At 36.1% G+C, this 13,177-nt stretch overlaps 1 long non-coding RNA gene across 3 annotated transcripts in view; it reads right to left on the reverse strand.

Moving 5' to 3' along the window:
- LOC141505475 (uncharacterized) overlaps positions 1 to 13,177 on the reverse strand; it is a 255,502-nt gene that overhangs the window by 188,663 nt on the left and 53,662 nt on the right. The window lies entirely within an intron of this gene.

Consider the following 13,177-nt stretch of genomic DNA (forward strand, 5'->3'; position numbering starts at 1 on the left):
GTACACAAAGTTAGCAAACTATAATATACTATACTATATTAAATGATAAATGCATTAGAGAGCTATAAAACAAAGTGCCAAGTCAAGGCAAAAAAAGGGAAATTGATATATTAGCACAGCTAGGAAGACAGGGCAGTTTGTCTCTAACTGTATAAGCTTAGAGACAAAGAGAGGCCGGTGCCTTCATGAGGTTTATTGCCAATAATATGCCTACTTCATAGTGAAATGAAAATTATGTTTTATCTAACCTTAATCAAATTCTGTCTATTCCCTGGCACCTAAGTCAGTGTTCTGTTTACAATGTGTGATTAATAAATGCTGAATGAAAGAATCAATAAATTAAATGATGTGTAGGTACTAACAGAAGTTTGAGCTACTCATTCTTGAGTAACTAACAAAACTCATAGTTTGAGCTATGTCATTTTTTTATCTTTTGAACTAATAGGCTAAGTATGACATAATCAAGTTCCTCTAAAGTCTAGGACTATGGAATCTATAATAAAGAAATGTTTGAGTCCTTTTTGCAAGAGTATAACTAGAATGGAGGTGCTTATCTATGCATTCAACTACTTTAACCAGTTTTACTGATTTGGACTGTATAAAAAATGTAAACTACCTTCTAAATCAATCCAAATAGGCATGCCTGGGGTGCCTTCCAAAGGAGGATCCAAAAAGAACCCTCTGATTCCAAATCCAACACTTTTTCCTCTATAACCGTTTTGGATCATTTTATAACATTTGAACTGATGCTTGATCTGTCTTCATAAGAGTTCAGCATGGAGAACTTGTCCCTCTCAACAGTATCACCTTATCAACCAAATCCTCAAGGAACAGACTCTGTTGCTAATAAGGAGAAAGAATTGTTGGCTAGACTATTATGAGTAGCTTCAGAATGATAGACTGTCATAAGAGGAGGACTGCCCAACAATATTTTAAGTAGTATAATATGTTCATGACTTCCTTGGAGGCTATTAATATTTTTAAATTTTAGATAGCCATAAAATTAATTCTACAAGCATTTTCTCTTCCTTTAAGATCTTTCTACTAAGCCTGAATTTCAACTGAGATTTGGTGCTTCATTGGACCTATCACGTCATTGATAGAAGTATTCCCTCCTATGCTGAACTAATCAAAAGTGCTAGCCTATGTCTCAGATATTGTGTTATTGTTGAGGATACAAAATAAAAAGACAAAAGACAGTCCTTGTCTCCAAGAAGTTTACAATCTAATGGGGGAGTTAAGATGCAAATAAATAATCACAAAGCAAGTTATAGAGATTAAATAGGAAATAATTAACAAGGAAAAGCCACTAGAATTAAGAGGAGTCAGAAAAGCTTCCTGTAAAAAGTATAATTTTCACTATTTCAAAACTTTTCCTTCAATACTAGCCAAGCTTACATGACAAATATCACTGTTACACAGTCTTGGTAAAATATTGCACCTGGATGGGATATCTCATCTAATACTTCCATAGTCAGAGTAGAATCTATTCATGATAGACCATTCTGGGCAACTCTTTACTGTGTCCTCCCTTAAATTCTTCATAGGGGATCCCCTTAATGTATCAGAGCATCTAGATCATCTGTCACTGAATAAATTAAAAAATAACAAACATAGGCTGGGTATCAGTCATTCTTCACTCCTGCTGAGTGACTGGCTCAATCTTTTTTCCATTTATATAATCTTCTGATCAAACTTTCATGAGACTTTTCCTGCACAATTCCCCATTGGTAATACTTTGGCAATTGTGTACTTCTCCATTGATGTTTGGGTAGTCCCCATGATTCAGTACCAAAATATGAAAGATGCCAAAGATTTATAAACTATATAGAAAGAAGCCTTGTGAGTATATGAGTAATTTCACCAAGGAGAATTGGGATAGAAGGAATTGGATATGGCAAATACCAAATATCACCCCAAAATAAATAAATGTCTTTCTGACAGGATGCTGTGTGAGGCTCATTTCCTAATTAATTGTCTATGTGTAGTTTGATGACTTGTTCAAGAAAAAAACAAAATAAATAACAGATTTAACTCACATAAAAAAGTGATATTGCATACCTTTAGAATATTATTTATTTTGCCATTAAGTTTCAAATTCTGTCTTCTATTCTTCTGACTCTCACTAGCCAATATTTGTCATTCCTTCATTTTCAATGTCTGTCTGGGCTCACACTGTGTGCTCTTGGTTTATATATAGCATTCGATCTCACCAACTGCAAACTAAATATTACTGGATCTCCAAACCATTTAATTATTCCATCATTGCCATAATAATAGTCAATTTTACATTAAACAATTTTTCTGCAGACATATCCAAGTATCACATAAACTACTTGTTTTTGGCAGCCTTGAAAAAATGGAGCCCTTGTAAAATTTCCAGCTTCAGAGTAAGGACATTAGCCACTTTTTTTCATTCGTTTCCTAGGACTCATTCTTATTTTAGAAATTTTCTTAGTCCAGTTGCCAAAAGCTAATATTTTTATATATTTATATAAAATGCTTTCTTTTGATTATAGTCATATTACTGATTGAACTTCTTATCTCAAATTTTTTAGATTTTTGGTTTCATTTTTCACACAAAAATGCAGACTTGATCCTTTAAAAAGAGAACCAATTTTTCTACTCGTGTATTGTTAAGAGTCACAGGTACACTAGAACAATTAATAGGGAAGCTATTTCAAGTCTTAGAAAATCTTGTTGTCAAAACTGCAGTTTCATTAAGAACATTCTTTTGAATATTTTGCCTGATTGGTAAATCTATAGCACATATTTTCAGACTTTAACTAGCAAATTGAGTTTTGCCAGTGATTTTAAGGATAAGGACTTGGAAGGCTTGAGTTCTCTAATTATCTCTGTGACTACAGAAAAGTTATTTTCCCTCTTTGGGCATATTTCATCGTCTGTAAAATGAAGGTATTGGATAAGATGGCCTTTAATGTCCCCTCCAGATGCAACATTCTACCAGGACTGTGTAATAGCAATATTTGCCATATAAACTAGGTTAGTATTGAGGAAAAAATATTGAAAGCATTCTTTAGACTTGGCACAGGGGATTAAAGTTTGGATCACTGAGGTAGCTTCCTAATGGCCTATGTACAAAAAACTAGTGTCCATTGAGTCAGGCTTCAGACCAGATTACCAGCATAGTACTACAGAGGCTAGGAAAATGTACCCAAAGGAATCAATTCTGTATACTCACTGAATATCCTTTTCCTGACATGGCTGTGCAAACTTCCTTTTGTTAACTTTTAAATGATCTATGAATGTCTCATTTTGTTCCAATCTAAAACTGAAACACTGAACCAGCTAGAAATGAGCCTGGCTTACAAGAATAAATAAATGGCAAATACAGTCATACTCAGAACATACACTAATCATGTGTATGCCTATGTTTAATTGAAACAAGGGTGGATTTAATTGTCTAACTTCCTGAGAAGTGAAAGGTCAGCAGTTTTATTAGCAGCATTTACCCAATTGCCCAGACAATTGAATGGGGGCAGGGATCAGAAAACCAAAAGCAGAAGCATCTAATCCCAGCATCTTTAACTTTTGGCTTGTCTCTGTGTTACATGATTTTTCCTATTTTTCAGTCCATTTCTCACTTTTTGGAGCCAATTTGATCCCCTGGGTGAAGAGAACCCTCAATAATATCACCCCTATGCTCTCCGTTTGAGCATTTTTTATAATGAAATAGAAAGTAGTGGTGCCTTCACTTCTGGTATCTACAGTTTTCCTAATACTCTTTACAAAGACTAACTATAGACAATATGTCTTATCTTCTTTTGGAAGATATCTTGTTCAGAGCCATTCCTTCCTTCCTAAGGTGGTGTAGCAAGTACTACCTCTGCAAAGAAAAGAGAACAAAGCATTTTTTCCCTTCTTCAGGGACAAGTTGGTTTCTTTGTTTCTGTTCTTCCATTTGCATTGTTATAGTCATCATGAATCTTGTTTTCCCGAGTCTGAATTACTTCACCTTGTATCGGTTTGTATAACACTTGTTTCTCTAAATTCTTCATGATCACTTTTTCTTATGTTGCCATAATATTTCCATTATTTTCATGTATCACAATTTATTTCACTATTATCCAAATTTACTTTGTTTCCAGTTCTTAGTTACCTCAAAAGGTATCACTACTAATATTTTGATGTGTTCAGTATCTTACTTTGTGATTTTGACCTCTTTAGAATATATAACTTGAAGTGCAGTCTCAGGGTCAAAGACTACAGACAAAAGTCACTGTCTTATCATAAATTCCCAATTGCTTTTCAGAGAGATTGGAATAATTCAGAATTCTACCAACAGGGTATTAGTTTCAAACATTTAATACTAATAATAACAATAGCTAGCATTTATAGAATCCTTAAATATAATTGCATTTTATCCTTCCAACATCCTAAGACATAAATGTTATCATTATACCTATTTTAAGGAAATTGTGAGAAAAAGAGGTTAACTGAGTTGGCCAGAGTCACAGCAAGTGTCTGAGACAAGATTTGAATTCATATCTTCCTGATCACAAGTCTATCACTCTATCCACTCTGCTACCTATCTAGTCCACAAACATTTATTATAGATTTAGTATGCGCAGAGCATTGCAAGCATGGAAGAGAAGATTTGACCCCACTCCCAAAAGTTTAAAATACATTCAGCCTGCATTTCTAAGAAAAAACTGAATCCAGGCAATCTAATAGGCCACTATACTAAAATGCTATAGAATGCAAAGCAAAAGATCAGAACAGGCTAAGATTAAACAAGAAAGATTTCTTGTAGTAAATGAATCATAAGACAGGTTTTCTTTTTCTCCTTATCATCAGGCCCTGTAGCCTCAGCGATCCATCCTTAGATTGTCTGCACTTCTGTAACATCCTTATCAAGTATCATTTATGTTTATTGTATTTACTTGTACATACCATAAACTTCTACTAGTCCATGAGTTCTGTAAAGGCAAAGACTATATCTTATCTAAGTTGTATTTCCCTCAACAGTGCTTTACCCACCATAGGCATCTACTAAATGGTAATTTGATCTATTAAGACATACGGCATGGGTGCATCCATAAACTTTGAGGTTGAAAGATAATACAGTCCAGGATGTGATGTGTATAAATTGTTTTCAAAAGAAGAAATAAAAAATATCACTATTCACCTAAAAGTATTCAAAATCATTAATAATGCAGAAATTTAATTTGAAGTGATTCTGAGGTAACATATGAATACCAGCAAAGAAGCTTTTAAAAAATAGTAAAATTCATTGGAAGGATTATAGAAAGAAAGACATTTCAGTTCTGGTGACTGTCAATTGGGTCCACCCTCTGGAAAAAAAAGTTTGGAATTATGCAAGGAAAGTTACTAAACTGTAAATGCTCTTTGACCCAGAGATCCCACTATCAGGGCTATATCCCATGAAGGATATTCATAGAAGAAAAGAAAGACTTGTATGTACAAAATGTTCATATTACTACTGTTTATGATAGCCAAATGCTGGAAACAATATATGCACCTAAAAGTAGGGGAATGGTTGAATAAATTAAATTATATAAAAGTAATGGAATATCACTAGGATCTGAAGAATGATAAATTTAAAGAACTCAAAGAACTATGGGAAGATTTGTATGAAATGATATAAAATAAAAAAGCAGAGGTAAGAGGAAAAATATACAGACTGCAACAATGTAAATGAAGTCATTACAGAAACACCCAAACTATTCAGTTACAATTATTTTCATATGTTCAAAGTTAAAGGAAAATTCTTATCATTTTGTTTAATAATCAATAATCTAACTCCCTCCCTCCTCCAAGATTATTGCACTTGGTGAGGTCTTGGTTTGGGTGTTAAGTTGGAAATTATCCTGCATCAAAACAAAATGAAAAGAGAAAGAAAGGTAGAAGCATAGAGAAAGAGAGACAGAGAGGGGGGAGGGAGGGGGAGAGAGAGAGAGAGAGAGAGAGAGAGAGAGAGAAAAGGAGGGAGGGAGGGAGGGAAGGGAGGGAGGGAGGCAGTTGTCCCTTTCCTATTAAGTTCACAAGGTTATATCCTCTTGGTATCTTTCCTCTCCTCTCTATTCAAAAGCTGGTCTTGGAAAAAACATCTGATAAACTCATTCACACTGGGGTGTCAGTGATTGATAATAACTTAAAATATTAACCTAGCTAGAGGATTTCTATTATATAGAGATAATAAACCTAAAGGCCAAGGGATGACTCTCTAAGATATGACTAAACCAGCAAGTAAGAATTTATTTTCCATTGGAAAACCTCCCCCAACCCCCCTACCTTGCCAGCTGATAATTATATCATTAATGTAGCCCATCTTATCAACAATAGTTTAGAGTGACACACTTCCCTACCACAACTATCATCTCCTCATACCAATATCATTTCACAGTAAGGAGTGGTGGGTACCAAAGAAGTCTCATCAATGGAGTATTAGCAGTAAAGTGAGAGGCTCAGCAGCTCTACCTTTGACTAGTTTGCAGACCTAAGTTCTCCATGCTCTGGGCAACATAAGCACATGGCATTAATCACCCAGCTGGAGCCTGGAATACACGTTTACAGTGGGTTGGATTCCAAACATCCCAGGTCTGAAAAACCAGGCAAGGGATGGACATCAGTTTCATTCCTAGAGGCGCTTTTGGCACAATACCACCAAGCCTGGCCAGAAATGTCCGGAATTACTCTTGGTGCACTTACAGACCTGGACCCATGTTGTAGCTAGGAAAAAAATGAAAGTTTAAAAAAATACTACCTTTTCCCTTTCATCACATATCAGTGGGAACACTTCAGGACCAAAGCCCGGGAAATTTTTTTTGAAAGGGCAAGTTTGAACTAAATTCCAAATAGAAGAGAAAGACTGGAACTCATTTGGTGCTTATTAGTCTCACATTACAGGTGGGATTTACAAGCAGGATTAAAAAATATGTAGGAACCAAAGGGACCAATCTGGAATAATGGACAATAAGAGGACACCAAATCCAGAGGCAATTTTTTAAAGTGATCATTCTGTAGTCAGAGCAGACTCAGACAGCTCCTATTTCTTTTTCCACTGATCTTTGTGAGGAATTGTCTCTCTAAGCCTAACTGTAACCAACGTGTTCCTCCTGGTTTGAGATCTAATGGAACAGAGCAATCAAGAACTCTGGATTTTGCTAGGTGCTCAAGGCAAGCCTCCAGGAAGTTTTCCTCTACAGCAGTGAATTCCATGTAGAATAGGTTGATTAAAATTGTTTGAGACCAGAAATAACCCTCACCAAAATTCACATTCCAAAAGGGCCTCTCTATATTGGTCTATAATCTATAAAATCATAGAGAAAAGAGTTCTTTTAAAATGTGATTTCTAGAAGAGACCCTATTGTATCTGGTGTTATTACTCAATTTGGGTGTGGTTTGGTTTTTTGCTGTTGGCTTTATATTTTGCTTTGAGAATCAACAAGGTATATATAATAAAAGTGACAGCTTTAGAGACAGCGAGACCTGGGCTTAAGTCTTGACTGAGGCATAGTAGCTATTTGCTCAAGGACAATGCCTTTCCCAAACAAAACAAAACTTTGACAACAGTTAAATCAGGGTCCATTAGAAGGAAGATCCTCAAACATCAGATTGGAAGTAATCTGAGCAATTGGTACTAATGTAGGGGAGAGGAAATGCTTCACCAAGACGGACTTCATTAGCCATGCATAACTGTGGTCTTTTCTCTTGTCAGGTAAGTATGAAAGTTTCATTTTGTGTTTGGGGAGTTGCCAATAACAACACAGGACAGTCAGAGACATCCCTTGAGGGTGAAAGTATTGGCTTTTTTCATTTAGGGAGTACCTCATAGAAGGATGTAAATGAAAATTGAGATGTGGATAGGTTGTAATTGGCACTAATAAACAGAATACATATTTTGATGATACCATGGACCCCTGGAAGTATTTAAGTCTAGAAGTATTAAGGAATACAGTTACTTTAATATGTATTGAAAAGCATCTGTATTGCCTAGTAGACTGACCCTGGAATCAGAAAGACCTAGTTTCAAGTCTCTGACTTATCACGGGATCTGTAAGTTGCAGCAAAAATATTGATCTGCATTGGTGGAAGGATATTCCTCACTGGGAGTTCCCTCTGCCAAAGAAATCACTGTTCAGGTGCAGATAATGTATATACAAGTGTATGTATTAAGTAGATAGATAGAGATCTATATCTATCTCTATATGAATAGAGAGTAATGTATATATTAAATATGAGTTTTCCTTTAAAGATTTAATGCTGAAAACAAGAAAGAAGTGTTGATTGGAAGGTGGAGAATGATCGTGCTGTTTCTAGCCTGGCACAATTTTCCAAAAATAATAAAGGACTTTGAGAGATGTCCTTAGTGGATAAAGGTTTTGATGATTCTGAGGTAGTGTTGAAGGAGCCTTCACTGAGTAACTTTGTATCAGAGACATTGCTTTCCATCAGAGAAGAGGAGGGGACTGTCTTTCTCATTAAACCTGCCTTTCCCCTAGCACTATAGATCACCATTTGCAGTTCTTGACAGAAATCTCTTCTGAAGGGAAGATGTCACCAATTTTTTAAATCCTATATTTGACTTGGCTTTGTTCTGTCTTTCAAAAGAATCCATACCTGTGTATCAGACCGTCTGTATTCTGATTAAGTCGTAATCATCTCAGACCAGATTCTGACACTCCTTCGGCCCCCCTCTTCCCCAAAGGATGCTGGGTTTCCTTTCAGCCCAAATGTGACATGAACACAGACACACTCATGAGTGGCCTGCCATGATCAATGACAGCTCCAATCAAAGCCACCCAGATAGGCAATGCCACTTGCCGCTCCTTGATATAAAAGGTGTTTTATTTCTCATCCCTTTTTTTTGTCACTGAAAGAATGCTTCCTACCAGCGGATTAATTAAAGTGTAAACATTAAATATTGATTGATGCATTATCAGCATGGAGCAGTAGCCTCCACTCCGATTGATTCCTGCTGTGATTTATTGTCATATTTGTGGAGTCATTTCGCTTGATAACAAAGAGGAATTGCCCACTTCCCTCTGCCTCCACTCCCTTTTCTCCCCAGCACCCTCCTCTAATTCTTATAGGTGACATCTGAGTTCCTATAACTAAAACATCTTCATCTTATTGTCAAGAGGAAAGAGTATAGCCTGACATTTGGGGTCTCTGTGTGTGTGTGTGTGTGTGTGTGTGTGTGTGTGTGTGTGTGTGTGTGTTTCCTGGGCAATTATCAAATCAATTAACGATTTAGTGCAGAGAATAACAAATCTACACTCTTCTATGGTGCATTTCAAATTAATGCAGCCTGCCCCCTTAAAGAGGCCAGGGCCTTGAGGAAATATGGCAAATAACAAATATAAGCAAATAACAATTAATAGAACATGAAAATATAGCAAGCCACAGTTTAAGTTATATATTCTTCAGTCCTAAGATTCAAGGAACAGTCAACACAAGGCCTTAGGAAAAAGAAATCTTGTGAAACAGAGAAAATAATGAGACATATTCACATGGGACTTGTCCAAATCAAGGGCACATACACAATCTCATTTCCTCTTTACCACTGTTTTCATTTCCTTATAACAGGTGAAGAAATTGAGACCCAAAGAGAGTCAAGAATTAGTCCAAAGTCACAACTGGTCAGTGTAAGGCATGAGGACCATAGGATTTCAAACTGGATTAAAAATACTTGATATGTTGAATGAAATTTAAGGTCACAGCATATGACCTTAGGCAAATCACCTAACTGGGCCTCAGTTTCCTCATCTGTAAACTGGGGAGGAGGGGGAGCTAGATGATCTTTAAGGTTTTTTCCAATGCTTAATCTATGATTCTATGAACCAGTGTCCAAACTATTCAATTTATAGATGAGGAAACTGAGATTCAGAGTGGAAATGACTTAGAAACAGATTTGAAGCTGGCAGTAGGATAGGAAGAGTCCCTAGATCATTAGAAATTTTCCCACTTACTGATGAAGACACTGAGATTCCAAGAAGTAATATGAATTGCTCAAGGTCACAGAAGTAGCTCCTGGAAATTGAATCCAATCTTCTGAATTCAAAGACAATATTCATAAAAGCCTAGAATTAGAAGTTCCTGATTCTCATTTTAGACTTTTCCCCATAGGAATCTAAATTCTTTGTATGTATGTGTGTAAGGTACTTGTTTTTTATTTATTTTCAATTTTTTAAATTCTGGAATTAAACACACAAAAAGAGTCCCCATACAAAACAGAATATGAACAGAGAATTATTTATATTTAGAAGATTTTGTGGAGCTTTCTCATCAAGACCCAGTTATTCTTTCTAGAGAAACACCCTGTTCCTTCTTGTACCCCTCCTCTCAGGTTCACTTACAATCAACCATCTCCAATCATCCTGATCCATATCTGACCACTGGACCCAGAGGAGTCTGGAGGAAAGGGGGTGCAAAGTACCCCCTCACTTAAATCTAATTGACTTGCATGTCATACATAGCATCACTTCTAATGGTCTTCTTTGAGACTGAAAGACGAACAACAACAGCAACAATAGGAGATTTCACTACCCAAATGACTTGAGATGGTTTCCATGGGACTTCTCCAAAAAGCTGACATGAATAAAAATGTAGGTTAAGGACAGAGGACCCCTTTAAAGAAACAATGTTTTAAATTTTTCTTATTCTAATCAGGTAGGGATAGCCTTAAGAATAATAATCACTGTTATTTAGGACTCAGTCTGACTCTAAGAATAATGATCATGTTGCTTCTTCAGAACCAGTTCAAAAGATTTCAGTCAATCAACTCCAGACTATATTTTGAATCTAAGTGATAGACCACAACTAAGGAGAGACAGAATCATTTTTTTAAACTGAACCTTAAAACTGAAGTGAAAGATCACAAAGTGATCTCTTTCTGTCTGCTCTCAAATCTTCTGTGCTATCTCATCCTTGGTCCCACTCTGTGACAACCCTTTCAGACAGCAAGCAGCAAGTCATATGAAGAAGAGCTAGATAAAGTGACTGTGGCATATATGAGTCTAACAATCCCCTCCTGTGCTTCGATGGTAGGATCCTACCCTGCTCATTTCACCTATGTAGTTCCCCAAAATTCCCCTGCCCTGTATCATTCCACTTCTAGGATTATTATCCTAGATATTATCCTACAACCAAATTAAATATACTGTATGGCCATGTATTCTTGAACCTGAAAAGCTTCATATTATTTAGAATGTAGGCATGTGTAAATATATATACATATATATATATATATATATATATATATCCACATATCCTTAACCATGGGCAGTTGAGAGATATTGTATAAAGTACCAGACTTGGAGTCAGGAAGACCTGGGTTCAAATTTGACTTCAGATACTTATTAGTTGTGTATCTCTAGGCAAGTCACTTAACCCTACTTGCCTCAGTTTCTTCATCCATTGAATGAGCTAGATAGGGAAACAGCAAACATTCCAGTAACTCTGGTCACAAAGAGTTGGCTATAGTTGAAAATGAGTAAATAACATCTATGTAATGCATATATACATCTATAATAGACACATGTAACATTATTTGATAAAATGGTGGACCCAATATATTATTTATAATTATTTCTGTAAAAGTTAAGTTTTGGACTTTTGGTCAAGAGAAAAATAACCAACTTTACACCCATGAGTAAACAACATTGCATTCAATTCAATGAGCATATATTAGTATGACCCAGTCTGTGATACACTCCAATGATATAAAGATATCTAAGATAGCCTCGGCCCTCAAGAAGTTTTCCTTCTATTGGGGAAGAGGAGGACACAATGGTTATAAAGATATGTAAATATAAACTAAGTACAAAGGGGGAGCAACAACTGACTTCAGTGTGGGAAATCTGAGATTGTATTTCTGGAGCTGAAAGGATGAATTATCTAGTACCTCCACTTCAGTTTTCAAATGAGGAAAATACAATCCAAAAAGATTGAGTGATTTGCACAAGGTGAGAAAGATGGTAAGTGGCAGAGTCTGGATTAGAACTCATGAATAATGATGCTAGATTTACTACTCCAAGTTCAAAGTTCCTCCTAACATATTTTTCTCACCTAAACTGATCTTAGAAGGAAGCTAGGAATTCCAAGAGACAGTGAAAAGATGGAGAGCATTGCACCTAGACAATGAAGGAGCATGTTGAATTGAATGATTGGTAATAATTAACAATCTAAAACACAGGAAGAAAGATAGGAAAGATGAAGACTTAGAAAAGATGACTGGTTTTAGGAAATGGGAAATTTAGGGGTAGAGAATTCAAAGGAGAGGTACCTAGCACCTTTACACCTTAGCACAGTAGTCCTTTTGAAATTCCTAAAATAAAAAGAGTAGACATTATTAGTTCCTTTCCACACACCTGAAAAGACTGAAGTCCTAAAGAGAGAAAAGGACTTATTCTCATCATACAACAAGTTAGTGGCCAGTCCAGGATTAGCGCTTCAGTTTTTTGCCTAGAAATAGTCAATTGTTCCTTCTCTTATGCCATGCTGTCTCCCTTCAGTTCTCTGTGTTTCCACTGTTCAGCAGCTTCATGGCTAGCAATAAAATGCATGGTCAACATTTCTCTTCAATGGCCCAATCAGGGGCCAGAGAAGATGATTGGTACAGTGGCCAGGTTAGACATTAAACTGCCCTATTCTGACCTCCTGAGAGGAGTGACTTCCTTCAATACACTTCATCCTTAGAGACTTCAATTAACCCAGACCTGTTGAAATGGGGCTCAAAGATGAGAACCAGATTTAGTGGGAAAAAGGCAGTGAAATATTAATCCCTGATCAACCAAGCAGTGAATTTGTTGCAAAGTTTTCTTCTTTCTAACTTAAAGAGAATTTAAAAGATACCCTGAGATCTTGCAATGAGCTACCTTTATTCTTCTCTGAGGGAACTGCTTTGAGAAAGCACCCCTCAGTTCACATATGCCCAAGATTCACAAGATCATAGCAATTAGTTACAAGGGATCTTGGAGTTGATTTAGTCATACTATCTTCATTTCATGGATGAGAAAACTGATACCTAAATAAGATTAAATGACTTGTCCAAGGTTACACAGATACAAATCAGTAATACCAGAATTCAAATCCAAGTCTTTTGATTCTGAACCCAAGGCTTTTTCCTTTGTGCCAAAATTTCACTTTTAAGTAGTTTCTCAAGAGTCTGATTAGTTTTCAATGAATCAAG

The sequence above is a fragment of the Macrotis lagotis genome, chromosome 1 (assembly GCF_037893015.1).
Source record: "Macrotis lagotis isolate mMagLag1 chromosome 1, bilby.v1.9.chrom.fasta, whole genome shotgun sequence".
NCBI classification, from domain to species: Eukaryota; Metazoa; Chordata; class Mammalia; order Peramelemorphia; family Peramelidae; genus Macrotis; species Macrotis lagotis.